The sequence below is a fragment of the Nicotiana tabacum genome, chromosome 20, assembly GCF_000715075.1.
Source record: "Nicotiana tabacum cultivar K326 chromosome 20, ASM71507v2, whole genome shotgun sequence".
Lineage (NCBI taxonomy): Eukaryota > Viridiplantae > Streptophyta > Magnoliopsida > Solanales > Solanaceae > Nicotiana > Nicotiana tabacum.
The window spans coordinates 165,888,208-165,906,414 of record NC_134099.1 but is presented as its reverse complement, the minus strand read 5'-3'; the positions used below and the strand labels follow the sequence as shown (position 1 = coordinate 165,906,414).

Below are 18,207 nucleotides of genomic sequence, written 5' to 3'. Positions count from 1 at the left end.
AAATCCACTCTAACAACATTACAACAAATAATTCTTATATTAAACTTTAAACAAGATTATGAGACCAATTCAAGAAATAATCACAAATGGTAAACAAGAAATCAAATTATACACATTTTGGATTCAAAATCAAACAAACATAATATGAACATGAATTAAATCTAAAAATAAAAACGACGGATTCAAATGACTAAAACCAACATACTTCCCTTATTACAACTAAATTCTTTTAGGCAAATGACAAAACAAAAACTAAGAATAAATAATTATGAATTTAAACTTGAACTTAACAATATTAACAATTTCCGGAAAATACATAAAATACATTAAACAAATTGAAGAAACAATTAATTAAACTTCAATTTGTATCTAACTAATATTAAACTAACAAATATTCACTTAAACAATAATACAAACATGAAATAAACATGAAAACAACTAATTAAACTTCTATTTTGAAATCTGAAAATTAATTTTAACAAAGCACATGAACATGAACAAACTAGAAAAACGATTTCAACGATGAACAACGAACAAAACAAGAATCAAATATTTAACGATTTTAATTTTGAGAAATATAAAAACGAAAATGGACAAAATAAAATTCAAAACAACTAACCGGAGATGAATCAACGACGAACTTTGATTGTAAACAAATCTGTCCGAGCCTCGACCAAAGCTCGAACGAAGAACGACGAAGACGAAGAAGAAGTAGAAGCAGCCCACAGCTACTGCCGCGACGAGCAGCAGCAGCAGTCCGTCTAACACCTGCTGCGACGAGCAGCAGCAGCACGACGTCGAGAAGCAGAAGCAGTGGCGGTGACAGGCAGCAGCAGCGGCGACTCCACACAGCAGCAGCAGTCGACGCAGCAGTGCGAGTAGTTGACGCAGCAGCGTGGAGAAGATGGCGACAAGGTTGTCGACTGAGTTTGGGTGGTGTCCGCGTGGGGCTGCTGGAGATCGACGGACAGTAGCAGCTGGAGCGAGGTGGAGGAGTCGATGGATGCTGGACGAAGAAGAAATAACGAAGGTGTTCGGCGAAGGGGTCATCGCTTGGTTTGAAGGAGACGGAGGCAACGGGATCGTAGCAGCCATGAATGGCTGCTGTGTGCACTGTGTGTGTGAAGTGAGGGTGAAGAGGATGGAGGGGCAGCCATTGATGTGTGCTTGAGGAGGCTTGAGGAAGAAGAAGAAGAAGAAGATAGGAGGGGGCGGATGGTTTAGGTCTTTTAGGGTTTTTGTCTTCTTTTTGTTTTGTTTTTGTTTTGTAAAATGTAAGACAAAGGGGTTTGGGTCTTTTGGGTTATGGACTGGGTCGACCCAGTTCGAAATGGACTGGGTCGTAGGGAAGATTGGGCCATTTTTCGGGCCTGTGGCTTGAAATCGAAGAAGAGGCCCAATTCCGACTTTCTTTATATTTTTGTTTTCTTTTTTCTTCTTTTATTTTTCTAAAACTAAATCATAAAAATACTTAAACTATTATTAAGAACTAAATAAAGTTATAAAAGCGCAAATTAACTCCCAATAACAATTAACGCACAATTAAATAATAATTAAGCAATTGTATATTTGGACATTAAATGCTAAAAATGCAAATGATGCCTATTTTTGTAATTTTTATTTTTTGTAAAACAAATTTAATTACTAACAATTGTAGAATTAAATCCTACATGCGAAAGGCGACATATTTTTGTATTTTTTATTAATTTAGCAAATAAACATGCACAAACAAATACAAATAATTATTCAAAATATCACAAAATATCACAAAAATGGCACACCAAGAAAAATTATTTTATTTTTGAATTTTTTGGGAGTAATTCTCATATAGGGCAAATATCACGTGCTTACAAACATCGTTCCGCATATTCAACTAATTGAGAATATACGTCCCAATACCAACCCTTACTCCCATATTCAAATTCAGAGTTCAAGTCATGACAAGCCCAAAAAGTCGGGCCATAAAAATACTTCGTCAACCAAGCGTCTTCATCAATAACCTTATCTCCGTATATTTCATCCCTAGATGTCATGTTGAGAGAACTAGAAACACACTAAGAGAAAAGTCAAATAGTTATAAAATTAAAAATATTTACAAAAAGAGAAGAAAAAAAAGTGTAAAGATAAAAGCAAAAGTCTAATTAAGAAAAATAGTTAATTTCTATGTCCCCGACAACGACGCCAAAAACTTGTTGCGGCCAAACGCACACGCAAGTATACACTGTCGTCAAATAATAAAGAGACTAAAAGTCGGATGTTGATCCCATGAGGACTTGTGATTAACTATTAACTAAATTAGACTATCCTAATTATCTAAACAAGAATTAAACCTAGAAGTATTTGATTATAAACTAATTAAATAAATAAATATAAATAATGAACTTTGAACAGAGGAAGAGCAGATTTTTATGTTATCAATGTAATGAAAACGATCTAAGGTTATGGGTTATCTAACAATCCTATTATATTCTTCAATTGAATTGACTAACTAATTTATCTAGTTTATTGGTCAACAGGGTTAATATTGCTCATAAAAATTTGTCGAGTTCTTACTAGCCTATTCTTGCTAACCTAATGCCTATATGTCTATGGAGTTAGAATCAACAAGAATGCATTTATATTTCCTATAAATAAACCAAGTAAGATAATTAGGTATATGTCTATCCTAACCGCGAATCCGTTCCCCGATGCCAGGTTCAAGAACTTGCTCTACTCAATCCTATATACAATCTAGAATTCCCACTTTCGAGTTCAATTCTAGATTCATAGATAGTATTCAATTGGTGATCAAGAAATCAAATAATTAAGCGCAAGATTGAATAAATAAACCAATATGATAAATCAATAAGGCAAAATCAATATCTGAATAGCAATAGTCATGAAAGAACTACAACCCTAAAACGTGAAGTTTAGCTCCATATAGATATGGTAGCTAAACAACAAATTATACAAAGAAACATAAAAATTACAAAGTTTGGTGGAAGAAATATGAAACCCGGCCTCTACGGCGGCTCCTTGCTCTCCCTAGGTTCAATTCCCTTCAAAAAAATGTGTTAGATGACCTAAAAGAGGTGTTTTTGGCTTATATATTGCGTATAAACGTCGTGGGCCAAAGTTCTCATATTGCTAGTCCGACTCAGCTTCAGGGATTGATGCTGGGGTGGATACTTCGCATCCACCTTGTCATCCGCTTCGCATGCTAGCATCCACCCTTTTTTCCTTCATCTCAGCTTTGCCCAGGTGCGGATGCTATGGGGATGCTATCGGCCAACTTCACTACTAAGGGTGCACCAAGTAACCTTCTTTCCAAGGTTGGATGCGATGCATCCACCCTTTTCTCCTCTAGTTGGAGCATCTTTTCTTCATATTTTTGCTCCCCAAACACCCTAAATCATCACACACAACTCAATCAGTCATAAAACCAAAAATTAAACCATGTTGGGCATTTTTAACACCAAATGGCAATAAAAAGCGATTAAAACATGGGTAAAGTAACATCATAACATATAGAAATATGCCCAACATCAGTAAGCAAGGCTTCTTTTCAATCAACCTCGAATACTGGGGGGCATCACCCTCAGAGGTTATATTTTCAGGAAAATACTTTACTTTATGCCAAAGAGGGCCTCGATAGTATAACTTTGTAATGGGCCAAACGGTCAGATGAACCGTGTCCATATAGTAGTCGATCCCCGACGGAAAAACATGTACGCATGTATCAATTATTTGAATAAGTACTCAGTTTATATCAAAAACACTTTGTGTCTTAATGTAATCTACTATTATATGAGCTCTACACTGACAATCCTACGGGAAACTGCTCAAGAGCCAGAAAGTAAACACCCCCCCCTCCCCCGAATACTCGGGGACTATCATCGACAGTCAACACATCCGAGTCATCAAAAACTCGGACTTATAAGACCTCAAAGATGAATCCCCTCGAAACAAAGGCCAAGTCCAATACGCTTGGGGACTAACTTTTCGGACAAGTTCGAAAGGATATTGGGAAACAAATCCAAGTGACATACCCGAAGGCTACGGCCATATTAAAGACTACGGTCATATAAAAAGGATACGGCAAAAATAATATTGCTCGGAGACGTCCGACTTCCGCTATAAATTAAAGGCCTTCAAACACTTTGAAAAAACCAGTTAAATCAGGCTACCATCGGCAAAATCAAAGTATAAAGGGCTTCGATAAATTCAGCCCTCGAATAATTTAAAGGCTTTGATAACATCAACCTTCAAAAAAACCTCAAGAGGTATTCGATTATGTCTACACAAATAAATTACTAATAAGGTTCCGATCATCGAACCTTTGAAAAACCTAATGGGTACGAAAAACACATGCTAAGCATAACCAAATTTTCACTAGGTCTTTTAGCCGAAAAGAGGGAAAAGTTATATATCCACTCTAGAGGACGAATTGGCCCAACTTAAAGAGCCTAAGGGCCAACCTAAAGAGCCTAAGGGCCAACCTAAAAGTGCCTAAGGGCAGGTATATAAGAGCCTAAGGGCTAAACTATAAGAACCTAAGGGCCAAATATGTAGAGTTCGAGACCTTTCTCCCACTCAATTCGGACTCAAGAGTCCCGACATCCCGAGCTCGCATCGAATCAATTCAAACTTAACTCGAGGATTAACAAAACATTAAGGTATGTTATATTGATCAATAGAAACCTAAGGGTTTATTATGTTCTGAGTCCAAACCGATACTCGGACTGATTATTAGAGTTGTACAATAAACTTTTCCACAAGTAAAGACAGAAAGAAATTCAACACAAACTGAAGATAAAGAAAATGAGTTCTTTGTATTCACAAAAGATAATTTTCAAAGTACATTTACGACGCCCACGAACGGCCCTTACACAAAATAAAACCTAATATATTTCGGAGATACATCCCTAGAAGCGACATCCTCAGGAATTGCACCTTCAGTAGATTTATCTTCGGGAACCCCCTCTGCCTCGGAGGCACTTTCTTCACCTTCCCCATCCCCGAAGCTACTCACAGTATCCTCGTCATCGGAGAAGAAGAGAAACCTAGCTTCGGTTTCCCGTGCCTTTGCTTTGGCTATCTCTTCAGCAAGGTCAAATCCTCGGGCATGGATTTTTTCAAGAATCTCCCTCCGGGATTGGCACTTGGCCAAATAATTACTCCGTTTTTCCTAGTCAGAGGCCTCCCTCAGCTCCGCTTGAACAGCCTCGACATCTCTTAAGTACACGACAATGGTCTTGTCAGTCGTGGCCTTTGTCTTCTCAACTTCAGCCTTGACCTGTACAGCTTCGGACCAGGCTCTAGCAAGCTCTATCTCTAGCTTCTCGATCTTCTTGGCCTGGGCCAAACCTTTTACTTTAAGGCCTCGGAGTTGAGATTCAGCTGAGGTCAGTTGGGATGTAACAACTTTCTTATCGGCAGCGAGCTGATCCATGTTCTTTTTCCATCTGTGTCAGTCAGCCCTAACTTGATCAACCTCGCCCTGAAGCTGCCCAATCATCTCCAACTTCTACTGCAGCTGAGACATCAAAGTATTAGCCTCCGAAGTAAGGCCAAGAAGGACATACTTTGTTAAAATCATAGTTATTGCTCATCTAGCTCAGTCTCATTTTTCCAAGATTTGGCCAATTCATCCCAAAGGTCCTTAAGCTCTTCCTCCTTTTGGCCACAGAGGAGCCTCAGGGCCTTCTCTTCACCCGAAACCATCCTGAGCTTGGCCTCACACTAGCACAGCTCAGCTCTAAACTTGATGATGGCCTATACATGAAATGAAGATATGTTAGTCAAAGGAAAGGAATTTAAGAACAAATTACAATGAAAGATAGTATTACCTGGGAGAGGAGACGTTGAGCCACTTCGAATAGGGTGGATGCATCGTTAAGGTCGAAGACATCATCAACCCTATTGAAATATTCCCGGAAAGGGTCTTCTTCGAGGACCTTGCTCGGGTCGGATGTTTGCAGAGCCCAAGCACCCTTTATTGTCTCCTCGGAGTAAGCTGGTAGAGGAGGTGAATGACCCATTGTCATGGCCCCGGGCTCCTCACCCGGGGCGCTCTAATTAGCTGAGGCCTTCTCATCATTTATCCCCTCATGCGTACTTATTGAAATAGGAGGAGTAATCTCAACCTCCAGGGACTCAAAGGCCTTATCCAAGTCCTTTTCCGGAGCTCCTCCACCGTAAGATGAAGTATATGGTTCAGAGGGCTTGGAGGCCTCGACTGGTTTCCTAGTTCAGGGTACCAACATCGTTTCTTCACCCTTATTCTCTTCATCTTCTAGACATTGAGGTAGTGGAGTCCAAATCCGCATGTACAAGTTTCCTCCTCGGGTTTCAAGTTGGAGTCCCATCATCCTGTGAATCTTCAGGCTTTAAAGCCCTTTATTTTTTACTGTCCTTACACAATTTTGGGATCAAGGATGCAGTCTTCTTCCCGGGCAGGGCTGGCCTCATTTTGAAGACGTCTCTGATGCCTGCACATGTAAATATGAATGAGTTGACACCACCAATAAATGAAAAGTACCCGAAACTTGGGAAAAACACTTACCATGATTCTTGGCATCCCATTTTCCCTTCGATAAATTACGCCATTTGCGCTCATCATACGAGGAGGTCGCGGCCAGCTTTCGAACCCAATCGTCTAGGTCGGGGACAGCATAAGGTGACCAAGCAACAACTACAGATAAAATATAATTTGTCTCTGACACCCGATCTTTTTCACAACCTTTCGAAAGTGGGAATCCACGTAAACTATTATTACGTTCATATGAGTTATTCTCAAAGGTTTGAAATTGAGGTCCTTGAGGTATGCATCCTTAGAGATGATTGTTGGATAGATTTAAGAATGCAAGATACGTAAGAGAAGCAAGTTGTTGTGGTATCGCTCCTGAAAGCTGATTAAATGAAATGTCCACTGATTCGACTACAGATAAATTTCCGAGTGAATTTGGTATATGACCTTGCAACCGATTATGAGATAAGTTCAAAACCCGAAGTGCAATGAGATCTCCCATAATACTTGGAATATGTCCTTCAAATCTGTTAGTTGAAAAATCAATAGCGGTGAAAACTGTCATAATTCTAACAAGTTCAAACTCCAATCCCTTGGTTGCAATTGTTATGGAATCTTTGTAATATACGTCTCCAAGATATCTTGGTTCTTCCATTGTTTGATCAAGTGTCCTCATGGCTTTCAGATGCTCAAATAGACTCGCCGGTAAGTTACCCGTAAAGGCATTGTAAGAGAGATCTAAGATTTAAAGCTTAGGAAACACATTGTCTATTCTTGATGTTTTGATGGGTCCGTGTAGTTTATTCGATCTCAAGCTTAAAACTTGCAGCTTCGGCAAAGTTCCCAACCACATCGGAAATGTGTCGTTGAGGTGATTATCTCCTAAATCAAGAACTTGCAACTCTTTGCAATTGGCCAAAGATCGAGGGATTTCTCCCTCTAGTTCATTGCCATGCAAGTTGAAGCTTCTGAGTACACCTCTAGTGCTAAAACTTGTTGGAAGAGTCCCAGAAAGATTGTTGTAGTGCATATCAAAAACCTCAAGATAACCAATCATGTTGCTAAAACATTGTGAAATTTCTCCCTTCAGATTGTTTCTACCCAAATCTAGAATTTGTAGTGATGTTAAATTGCAAATGGACGAAGGAATCTCTCCACTAAGATTATTTTGTGACATCATCAAAACATAAAGGCTACTGATATTACTTAAACATTGTAGAATTTTTCCCTTCAGGTTGTTGCTCTCCAAATATAAATTTTTCAATAATGTCAAATTACAAATAGATGAAGGAATTTCCTCAGTGAGATTGTTGCTATGGAGAGATAGAGTTTGTAAGTTTCTCAAATCCCCAATGAAGTAGGAATAGAACCATTAAGAAAGTTAATACCCAAATCTAGTTGTATAAGAGACGATAAGTAACCTATTTCTTCAGGAATGGAGCCAGAACGGTAATTCCCAACAAGAGACAAAAAGGTCAGTTATTCAAATTCCCTAATGAAGCAGGAATAAAACCATTAAGAAAGTTAGAATGCAAAACTATCTCATTAAGAGACTTTAAGTAACCTATTTCTGAAGGGATGGAGCCAGAAAGGTGATTCATATAAAAATACAACTCAGACAAGTTGATCAAATTCCCCATTGATGTAGGAATTGAATCACTTAGAGTGTTATTACTCAAATCTAGCAAAGTAAGAGACCTTAAGTTACCTATTTCTTCAGAAATGGAGCCAGAAAGGTGATTATCAAAAAGAGACAACAAGGTCAAGTTATTCAAATTCCCTAACGAAGCAGGAATAGAACCATTAAGAAAGTTAGTACTCAAAGCTAGTACAGTAAGAGACCTTAGGTAACCTATTTCTTTAGGAATGGATCCAGAAAGGTGATTATCAAAAAGAGACAACAAGGTCAAGTTGTTCAAATTCCCCAATGAAGCAGGAATAGAACCATCTAGAGTATTATTACTCAAATCTAGCTCAGTAAGAGACCTTAGGTTACCTATTTCTTCAGGAATGGGGCCGGAAAAATGATTCCTATAAAGATACAAATGAGACAAGTTGGTCAAATTCCCTAATGAAGCAGGAATAGAACCATCTAGAGTATTATTACTCAAATCTAGCTCAGTAAGAGACCTTAGGTTACCTATTTCTTCAGGAATGGGGCCGGAAAAATGATTCCTATAAAGATACAAATGAGACAAGTTGGTCAAATTCCCTAATGAAGCAGGAATAGAACCATCTAGAGTATTATAACTCAAATTTAACTTAGTAAGAGACCTTAGGTGACCTATTTCTCCTGGAATGGGGCCGGAAAGATAGTTGTCATCAAGAGACAAAAAGGACAAGTTGGCCAAATTCCCCATTGAAGCAGGAATAGAACCATTAAGAAAGTTAGTAGCCAATTCTAGGTCAGTAAGAGACCTTAAGTTACCTATTTCTTTAGGAATGGAGCCGAAAAGATGATTTTTATAAAGATACAAAAGGGACAAGTTGGTCAAATTCCCCAATGAAGCAGGAATAGAATCATTTAGAGTGTTATTACTCAAATTTAACACAGTAAGAGACCTTAGGTTACCTATTTCTTCAGGAATGGGGCCGGAAAGGCGATTCTCATAAAGAAGCAAAAAGACAAGCTGCTTAAATTCCCCAATGAAGCAGGAATAGAACCAGCAAGAAAGTTAGTATACAAAACTAGCTCAGTAAGAGACCTTAGGTGACCTATTTCTCCTGGAATGGATCCATTTAAATAGTTGTTCCTTATGTGGAGGGTCTGAAGCTTGGCAAGTGAACCGATTTGTGGTGGGATTGTCCCTGAAATCTGATTGAGCGACAAGTCAAGATAGACAAGATTAGCGAGTTTTCCAATTTCAGGTGGGATGGTGCCAGAGAGATTGTTCATGCTAAGATCAACATATTCAAGAAAAGGGAGAGATGAAAACGGAAAATCACAGAGCGTACCAATAACACTAGCATTTGTAATATTCAACCTATTTACCCTACCATTAAAGCATATAACCCCATACCAATCCCTGCATGTATCAGAACTAATGTCTGTCCATGAAGCCAATAAGGAATTATTCTGGTTCTTGAAAGTTGCTTTCCATTTTAGGAGAGCAATTGCTTCCTCAGAGGAAGCAGCAAAAGTAAATGTAAAGAGATATAAGAGAATGAAAAACTGAAGAAGAGAAAATTTTTTGGGAACCATTATCATATATTGCTAAACGATAGATATATGTTGAGTTGGATTATTTTGGTTTTTGATCGATGAACTTGGTGCAGGGTATAGACGTTAAATACACCGTAGCAAAAAGTTTAATAATTTGTCATTTTGCTATTCAGAATGTTCAGATTTTTGTTGAAGAGCATTCTACACCACTCATCCCAATAACGACACACACAGTCACTCTTTACACACTCACAAAAGTTCCAGAAAACACAATCATACACGGACTTCAACAAACATTAGTGGAAGATAGTTGACATTTTATACTTTAATGCCACATAAAAGGGATAAATTTGCTTGATTTATTCGTGTCGGGTGCACGTGTCACCATAGCAAATCCTACGCCGAAATGGGAGAGAAAAGTGAAGTAATGCTTTAGAAGTGATGACAACACAAGTTAATATGGTATGCGCGCTTTTAATTTTGGCTCGATGTGACGTAGTCCGAAAGACAAATTCGTGAGGGTCTACACCCAAAGCGGACAATACGTGCCAAGTCACATAATTATCCTTGATTTATCCTTGTCGGTTTGGTGTGAAATTATGAACAAAATAATTGGAGCTGTTGTCTTCTTTTTAGAATTATGTAATGAGACATTCAAAATTGAGAATTTGAACTTAGGAAAAAATATCAAGCTAATAAGAAAGAAAGAAAAACAAATGTAAAGAAAAATGAGAAACATGTTTTATGAAAGAAAGCTTAAAAGTGAACATAGAAATAGCTAAATCCATTATATGTCGGTTTCCACTTGAAACACATGCATGTTTACAATCCATTAGGACTTTTCAATGTAAAACATCCAGGTGGTCAAGGGTAAGATTTCCCAGAATTTTGGACTGTTAGTCAATATTAATTAGCTTATTTTATTTATTAGTACATGATGATAGGCTATAATTACGTATTTTAGTCGCTTATTATACTCAAATTTACTGCACTTTAGTTGAGTTTGTGCTTTAATCGCTAGTGTTTTGCACTAACGGTGTATTTTATGCCTTGTAGGGGTTATTCCAAGCTATATAGATGTCATGGAATGAATTCAAGTGATTTAGAGCTTTGAAGTCTGAGTAAAAGCCTAAGGAATTAAGACGGGATCGTATTCGGGGATCAACGGATGATAGAGCAACAAAACGAAGAATCGAGTAGGCATATTGCGCACTGTCTAGTAAAATGCACATAACTTTTTGTAAGAATTCCATTTGGGATCTACAATATATAGTTGGAAAGCTAACTCAAAGGGATACAACTTGCATGTTTTACGATTTCCCAAATTCCAAATGGAACAGGGTGAAAAACGCGGTCGAAACTGCGACCGCGAACTTGACGCGGACTGAAACAGTAGCCTTGCACTGTACCGCGCCCGTACCGCGGTTGACCGCGGCCGCGGCCGCCCAGACGTGAAAAATTATCCTTTTTCGCATAGGAGAAGGTATAATTATTTGGGTCTGACCCTACTTGGTATATATAATTTAGACCTAAGGAGGCGGAAGAGACCAATATTTGACACAGATTCGACCTAAGGAGACAGAGACACAATAGGAGCAAGGCGGAGAATTCTTCTACGAGTTTTTCCTTCCTCTTCCTATTTTTTCATTGTTGGTTATGACTTTTAGTATTGTAGTTTTACATACTATTATGAATAGCTAATTTGTTATCTAGGGTTTTGATAGAACCTTTTGTAGGATAAATTCTTGTTATGTTTTTATATAATTGAGCCGTTGGATTTCTCTACTTGTTCATCTACGTATTTGTTGTTGTTGATTGAATGGCCATCAATTGACTGTACCTATTTAGTGTGTAGTTCTCGAGATAGAGTACATATTTAAGTAGTTGTTGAACAACATCACTCCTAGCGTATGTGAGAAATCAATTCCGTGGGTTTAAAGGCAGGTTTAGAAACAACAAAGCCTTGACATGGTCATAATGAGCGGTTAGATAAAGACAATTAGCGTAGTTCGAGAGAATATGTCTAGTAAATTATTGTAGTTGCTCGAGAGATAATTACGACACCTAAAGTGCTCACGATCAGTAGAGAATACATTGGCAAAATTGTCTAGAAGGATTCCAACAATTAGGGAAATCATAATTCTAGACCTCCTTAATCTTTTCACCAACCTCTAGTATTTTTATTATTTTAATTTGTTAGTTAGTTATTTAAACACAAGAATCTTAATATCTATAAGTTAGAAAATTGTCCAAACTTGTCTTTTAGTGATATTAAATAGATATAGCTAAGCCTTAATTCTTTGTGGGATTCGACTCCGGACTTCGGATTATATTTGCAGCGACCTCTTATCCTTTTTAGGACTAAAGTTGGGCGTGATCAGTACCCATTAGAAATGGGAATCGGGAGGAACTTCCGGTTTAAGTGAATTGACAAAACAAAACCAAGTAATTTTAGATTATTCCCTAAAATACTCTATCAACTTAACATTTTTGCCTAGCATTCACAGGTTATGTTTGCCTTTTAGTGTAATGACTCGACTGGTCGTTTTGAGCAACTGCATCCGGTTCGACAGTTTGAGGCCACAAGTAGCTTCACACCATGTATTATGACTTTCGTGCCTTATCGGTTCGGGTTTTTGAGAAGTTCGGAAAGGATTTTTAGGTGTGACTTTCATTTGAGAAGCTTGAGGTCGAAGAATTGACCAAGATTTGACTTTTGAGCATTTGACCTCAGATTGGAGTTTCGATAATTCCGATAGGCTCGGGTTGTGATTTTGGACTTAGGAATACGTCTGAATTTGAATTTGGAGGTCCGTGGGTTGAATTGACGCAATTTGGTGAAAGTTGGAAAAGTTGAAATTTGGAAGATGGAAGAGTTTGACCAATAGTTGGATTTTGTGATATCAGGGTCGGAGTACGATTTCGAGAGTTGGAACAGCTCCGTTATTTCATTTGGTACTTGCCTGCAAAATTTAACGTCATTTCGGATTGGTTTGATAGGTTTCGGCACGAGTTTTAGAAGTTGGGAGTTTGGAAAGTTCATAAGTTCGATTCATGGCGTGATTCGTTGTTTCGGCGTTGTTTGATGTGATTTGAGACCTGGAGCGATTCCGTGATAGGTTATGGGACTTGTTGGTATGTTCGTACGGGGTCCCGACGGATATAGGTTTGGGTTGTGTTGCGCTCGTTTTTTTATGTTTGATGTCGTTTCTTCAAGCATAAATGGTACCACATTAAACAAATGAGTTCCGATTACTGCTTTGATTAAACCATTAGATCTGTATCGTAATTAAGAAGCCATATAAAAAAGAATCGTCAAATTTGGACATCGCATAAGGATTTTATGGTCATTTTACTAAGAATTGGGCTGCCAGATTTTTCAGATTAATTACGAAATTGCCACTGACCTCGTATTTAAAAATCTGCACTATTTCCAAATATTGAAACCACTATATTTCCTTTATGATAAGGTAAAATGGAGTGGTTCAAAAGTCTCACTTGTCTGAAATTTCACAAGGAATCCATTGAAGGCATCAAAAGCGAGTTTCGGAATCGTTTGGCAAGCAAAACGAGGAAGAATAGCTGGGCAGAAATACTTAATATCGAAAGTGTGTTCATTTGGTCATATTTTGAGTTAGGGAGCTCGGATTTGGACTATTTTTGAAGGTGATTTTCACTATATGGGTTGGGGTAAGTGTTCTATACTCTATTTTGGTTATATTTCATAAATCTATTTTCGTTTTAGGAATTTGATTGATGATTTCAAAGTGAAATTTGAGGGTTTTGTTTATAATTTCATAAAGTAAATTTTGAGTTTTGAATATCGATTCGAAGTCGGATTTGAGTGAAACTAGTATGGTTGGAATCGTAATTGAATGGATGTTTGGGTTTTGTAAATTTTGTCGGGTTTCGAGGTGCGGGCTCGGGGAGTTGACTTTTGTTGACTTTTTACAAATTGTATAAGGATCATAGCTTTTTTAATTGAAATTATTTTTTCTTACATTTTTTATGTATTTAAGTCTTTTTTAGCTAGATTGGGTCGAGCGATGGTGAATTGATAAAGAAAAAGCTAAATTGAGTATTGAGTTGGCCGAATTGAGGTAAGTATCTTGCCTAACCTTGTGTGGGGGACTTCCCCTTAGGATTTAAGTCTTTTATGCTAATTGTAGTTCGTGTACGCGAGGTGACGAGTGCGTGCTCGGGCTTATTTGTGAAAATTTTGCCTTAGGGTTCTTAGGTCCTTATATTCACTAAGTGGGAAGTTGTTCTGATATGATTGAGTTTCCTATTTACTAGTTTCACCTCTACATGCTCAATACGATGTTGTTAGGACTTCTTTACCTCTTACTTGTTATTTGGCCCTTATTTGCCTTAATTAAAGTGATTGCCTTCCTTATTGTTTTTGTTACTTCTTAATTGTGAGTTCCTCTATTGTCACGACCCGAAAATCCCTCCGAATGAGTCGTGATGACACCTAATCTCTAAACTAGGTAAGCCTAACATTAACTGACATAATAGTGATATTTGCTAACTTTAAATTAAATAACTCTTAACAAATTCCAATTCCCAAAACTGGTGGTACAAGTCATAAGTCTTTCTAAGAGTAGTTATACAAAAATAAATTCATCAATGTTCCGAAACAAAAGGAACAAATGGAATTAAGTACAAATGAAGGTGACTCTGAGGCCTGCGAACGCGGCAACAGGTTTACCTTGAGTCTCCACTGCAACGACCCGCCCAGCTACTACTGACCAAATACCTGGATTTGTATACAAAAATGTACGGAAGTGTAGTATGAGCACACCACAATGGTTCCCAGTAAGTATCAAGACTAACCTCGGTGGGGTAGTGACGAGGAACAATCTAGATACCTACTGGTCAAATAAATTAAACAGGATTTGATAATAAACTATCAACCTAAAAATTACAAAGTAATACCAACAGTAGGGAAATAACAAACTACAATCAGTAAAAATAATAAAGAGAAACACGGATGGAAATGAAAGATAACCAAATAAATTAACACCAACATAGCTGGAAGACAGACAAGTAAAAATGTACTCAAATAAGGAAAGCGGTGTCAGCTCAATAAATCATATCATTTCTGATGCACAATTCCAGCCATCTTAAACTCGATGTCTCATATCATAACCTCAATTATCAAACTTTTAGCACACCCGGAACCTTGTGCCCACATATTTCTATCTCTCTTTGCACAACAACGTTCTCATTGTTACTCAGTAAATAGGGTCCATAACCAATGCAATTAAGATGTTCAAGGAGTCTCGTTTACATAACATAAAGTAAAGTACAACTTCTAAGTTAATTAGGAACTCAGCAAGAAAAGATGAAATTATTTTGAGAAATCATTTGAATAAAGAAAGTATCATTTTTAATTAGAATACAGTGTGGACTGAATTATTACCTTTACCGTGGGATTTAATAAATTACAATTTAGTAGAAATTCCTTTTTAAGTAGAATACAACTTCCGACGATTTAGGAAAATATTAATTGAGAAATTAATTAAATCAAAAATGTAGAAATTATTGATATTTGAGGTATTGAAATATATATATACGGCGAGGTATTGACAACACAACAGGTTCCAACACAAAGAATCACAGCAGTAAGGGAATCTAAACGGTCAAAACACTTTAATTGATAACAACAAATAAACAAAGCAAACAGAAAGTACACGGCATCACACTTCGGACTTTTACACTCACAAAATATAGACAGGGGATCTCCCGAGATCCCGTCCCGTAGTCCCAAACGTAAATACTCGGGGATCTCTCAGTATCCTCATTATAGGAGCTAGGGATCTCTTGGTATCTTCAATACATGTGCTGGAGATCTCTTGGTATCCCAAGGATCTCTTTGTATCCTCAATATATGTTCTGGGGATCTCCTAGTATACCGAGGATCTATTGGTATCCTCAATATATGTGTTGGGGATCTCCTGGTACCCTGAGGGTCTCTTGGTATCCTCAATATATGTGCTGGTGATCCCTTGGTATCCCGAGGATCTCTTGGTATCCTCAATATATATGTTGGGGATATCTTGGTATCCTCAATATATGTGATGGGGATCTCTTAGTATCCTCAATATATGTGTTGGGGGATCTCCTTGTATCCCGAGGATCTCTTGGTATCCTCACAAAAAAAAAGAAACAATACATCCCCGGAAGGGAATCAACAATATGAACAATAACATCCTGGCAAGGGAATCACAAAAATCCAACAATCCAATCACAAGGAAATTTGACCCCCAGGAGTATGATTACATAGCAACAAGAGAATCACGGAGAAACCAAGAAGTACAATAACCTTAACAAAATAACAAGACATAATAAGTACGTGATAACTACACCGACAATCACAACTTTTTGGACACATAGCATATATACACGGGGTCATAGAGGAATTTTCAATTAAGAGATAACAAAACAACAAGGAGAACAGTTAATTCAATTAATGCAAATAAGGCCAAGTAACAGGTAAGAGTTAGAGGAAGGCTAACAATATCGTATGGAGCGTATAGAGGTAAATTATGCAATTAGATAACCCAATCATAACAGAATACTTCCAATATAATGAACATAAGGACCTAAGAACCTTAGAAGCAAATTTTCCACAAATAAGTCCGAGCACACACTCGTCACCTCTCATGCACGAACTACAATTAACGTAGAAGACTCAAATCCTAAGGGAAAAACCCCCACACAAGGTTAGACAAGATACTTACCTCAATCCGGCCAATTAAATAATCAATTTAGCTTTTCCTTTACCAATTCATTAACGCTCGACTCAATATAGCCAAAAACGACTTGAATACATATAACAATGCAAGAGAAAACAATTCCAATTAATAAAACTATGATTCTTATACAATTTACAAAAAGTCAACAAAAGTCAACTCCCCAGGCCCGCACCTCGGAACCCGATAAAATTTTAAAAAACCGAATACCTATTCCGATATGAGTTCACCCATACAAAAATTATCCAATTCCGATACCATTTGGTCCTTCAAATCATCATTTATATTTTTGAAAGATTTCACAATTTTTCCTAAATTCTATCCCAAATCACGAATCAAATGATGAATTCAATGATAGATTCATGTATTCAATCCAAATCCGAGTTAGAATCACTTACCCCGATGAATTTCTTGAAAAACGTTTGAACAATCGCCAAGATCCGCGCTCTATAGGTCAAAATATAAAATAAAACCCTAAACCTCATATTTATAGTGCACCTCCCAGATTTCCTTCACTGTTGACCGCGGAAAAATCACCGCTGACCGCGGTAAATCCACCGCTACAGCGAAAAAAATGTTGAATGCAGTGACATGCTGTAGTATTTTGGCCATAACTTTCTCTATAGATGTCCAAATTGTGATTTCTTTACCTTTATGGAAACTAGACACGAAGGACTACTAATTTACTTTTTGAATTAGTTCAACATTCCTTGTAGATCAAAAGACATAGGCTTCCAAAGTCAGACCAGTGAACCTGCGGATCCTTCCTCACCGCGGACCGCAGACTATTTTCCGCTACAGCAAAAATTCCACTACTGCAGCGAAATATCACCGTTGACAGCGGTCCTTCTGGCTGCTGGGGTGATGATTTACTGTTGTCCGTCCCCCCCCCCCCCCCCCTTGATCCATAACGATTTTCGAGTGCTGAAATGTCCGAACTTGCTCAAAACTAACCCCGAAACTCATCTAAGGCCGCTAGAACCTCAACCAAATGTACCAACACATCCCATAATATCATACGAACTTATCCCCACTCTCAAATCAATTCAACCATCACTAAGACCACGAATCAGATGCGCAAACGCATGAAAATCTCTATGAACTTCAAGAACCTCTAGAATTGCAACCAAGCGTTCGAACCATATCAAATCAACTCCAAACGACACCAAATTTTGCAGGCAAGTCCCAAATGACATGACGGACCTGTTCCAACTTTCGAAATCGCATTCCAACCTTGATAACATAAAATTCAACTATGGGTCAAACCTCTCCATTTTTCAAACTTCAACTTTTCCAACATTCACCAAAATGCCACAAATTACCCTACGGTCCTCCAAACCCAAATTCGAACAAACACCCAAGTCCAAAATCACCATACGAAGCTACTGACATCATCCAAAACTCATCCTAGAGCCGTTTACTCAAAAGTCAAATTTCGGTCAAATTCTCTCCGCTTAAGCTTCCAGAACTATATTCCTTCTTTCCAATTCGACTCTGATTCATCTGAAAACTGAATCCAACCATGCACACAAGTCGATATACATAATGTGAAGCTGCTCTTGACCTCAAACTGTCCAACCGAGCGCAATTTCTCAAAATGACCAGTCGGGTCTTTACATCCTCCTCCACTTAAACATACTTTCATCTTCGAATGTGCCCAGAGTAGTTCCAAAGCCATCGAACCACTGCATGAGCTCCTTATACATACACCCGGGGGTGTTTCCCCATCACCCAACCTATGCAGTACTGACAATGCCACTTAACTGAAGGTCTCATCT

The 18,207-nt window shown here is 37.9% G+C and overlaps 1 pseudogene; it reads right to left on the bottom strand.

Annotated features, from left to right (window-relative positions):
- Positions 1-4,792: 4,792 nt before the first annotated feature.
- Positions 4,793-9,751, bottom strand: LOC107759656 (uncharacterized; annotated as a pseudogene).
- Positions 9,752-18,207: the final 8,456 nt, after the last annotated feature.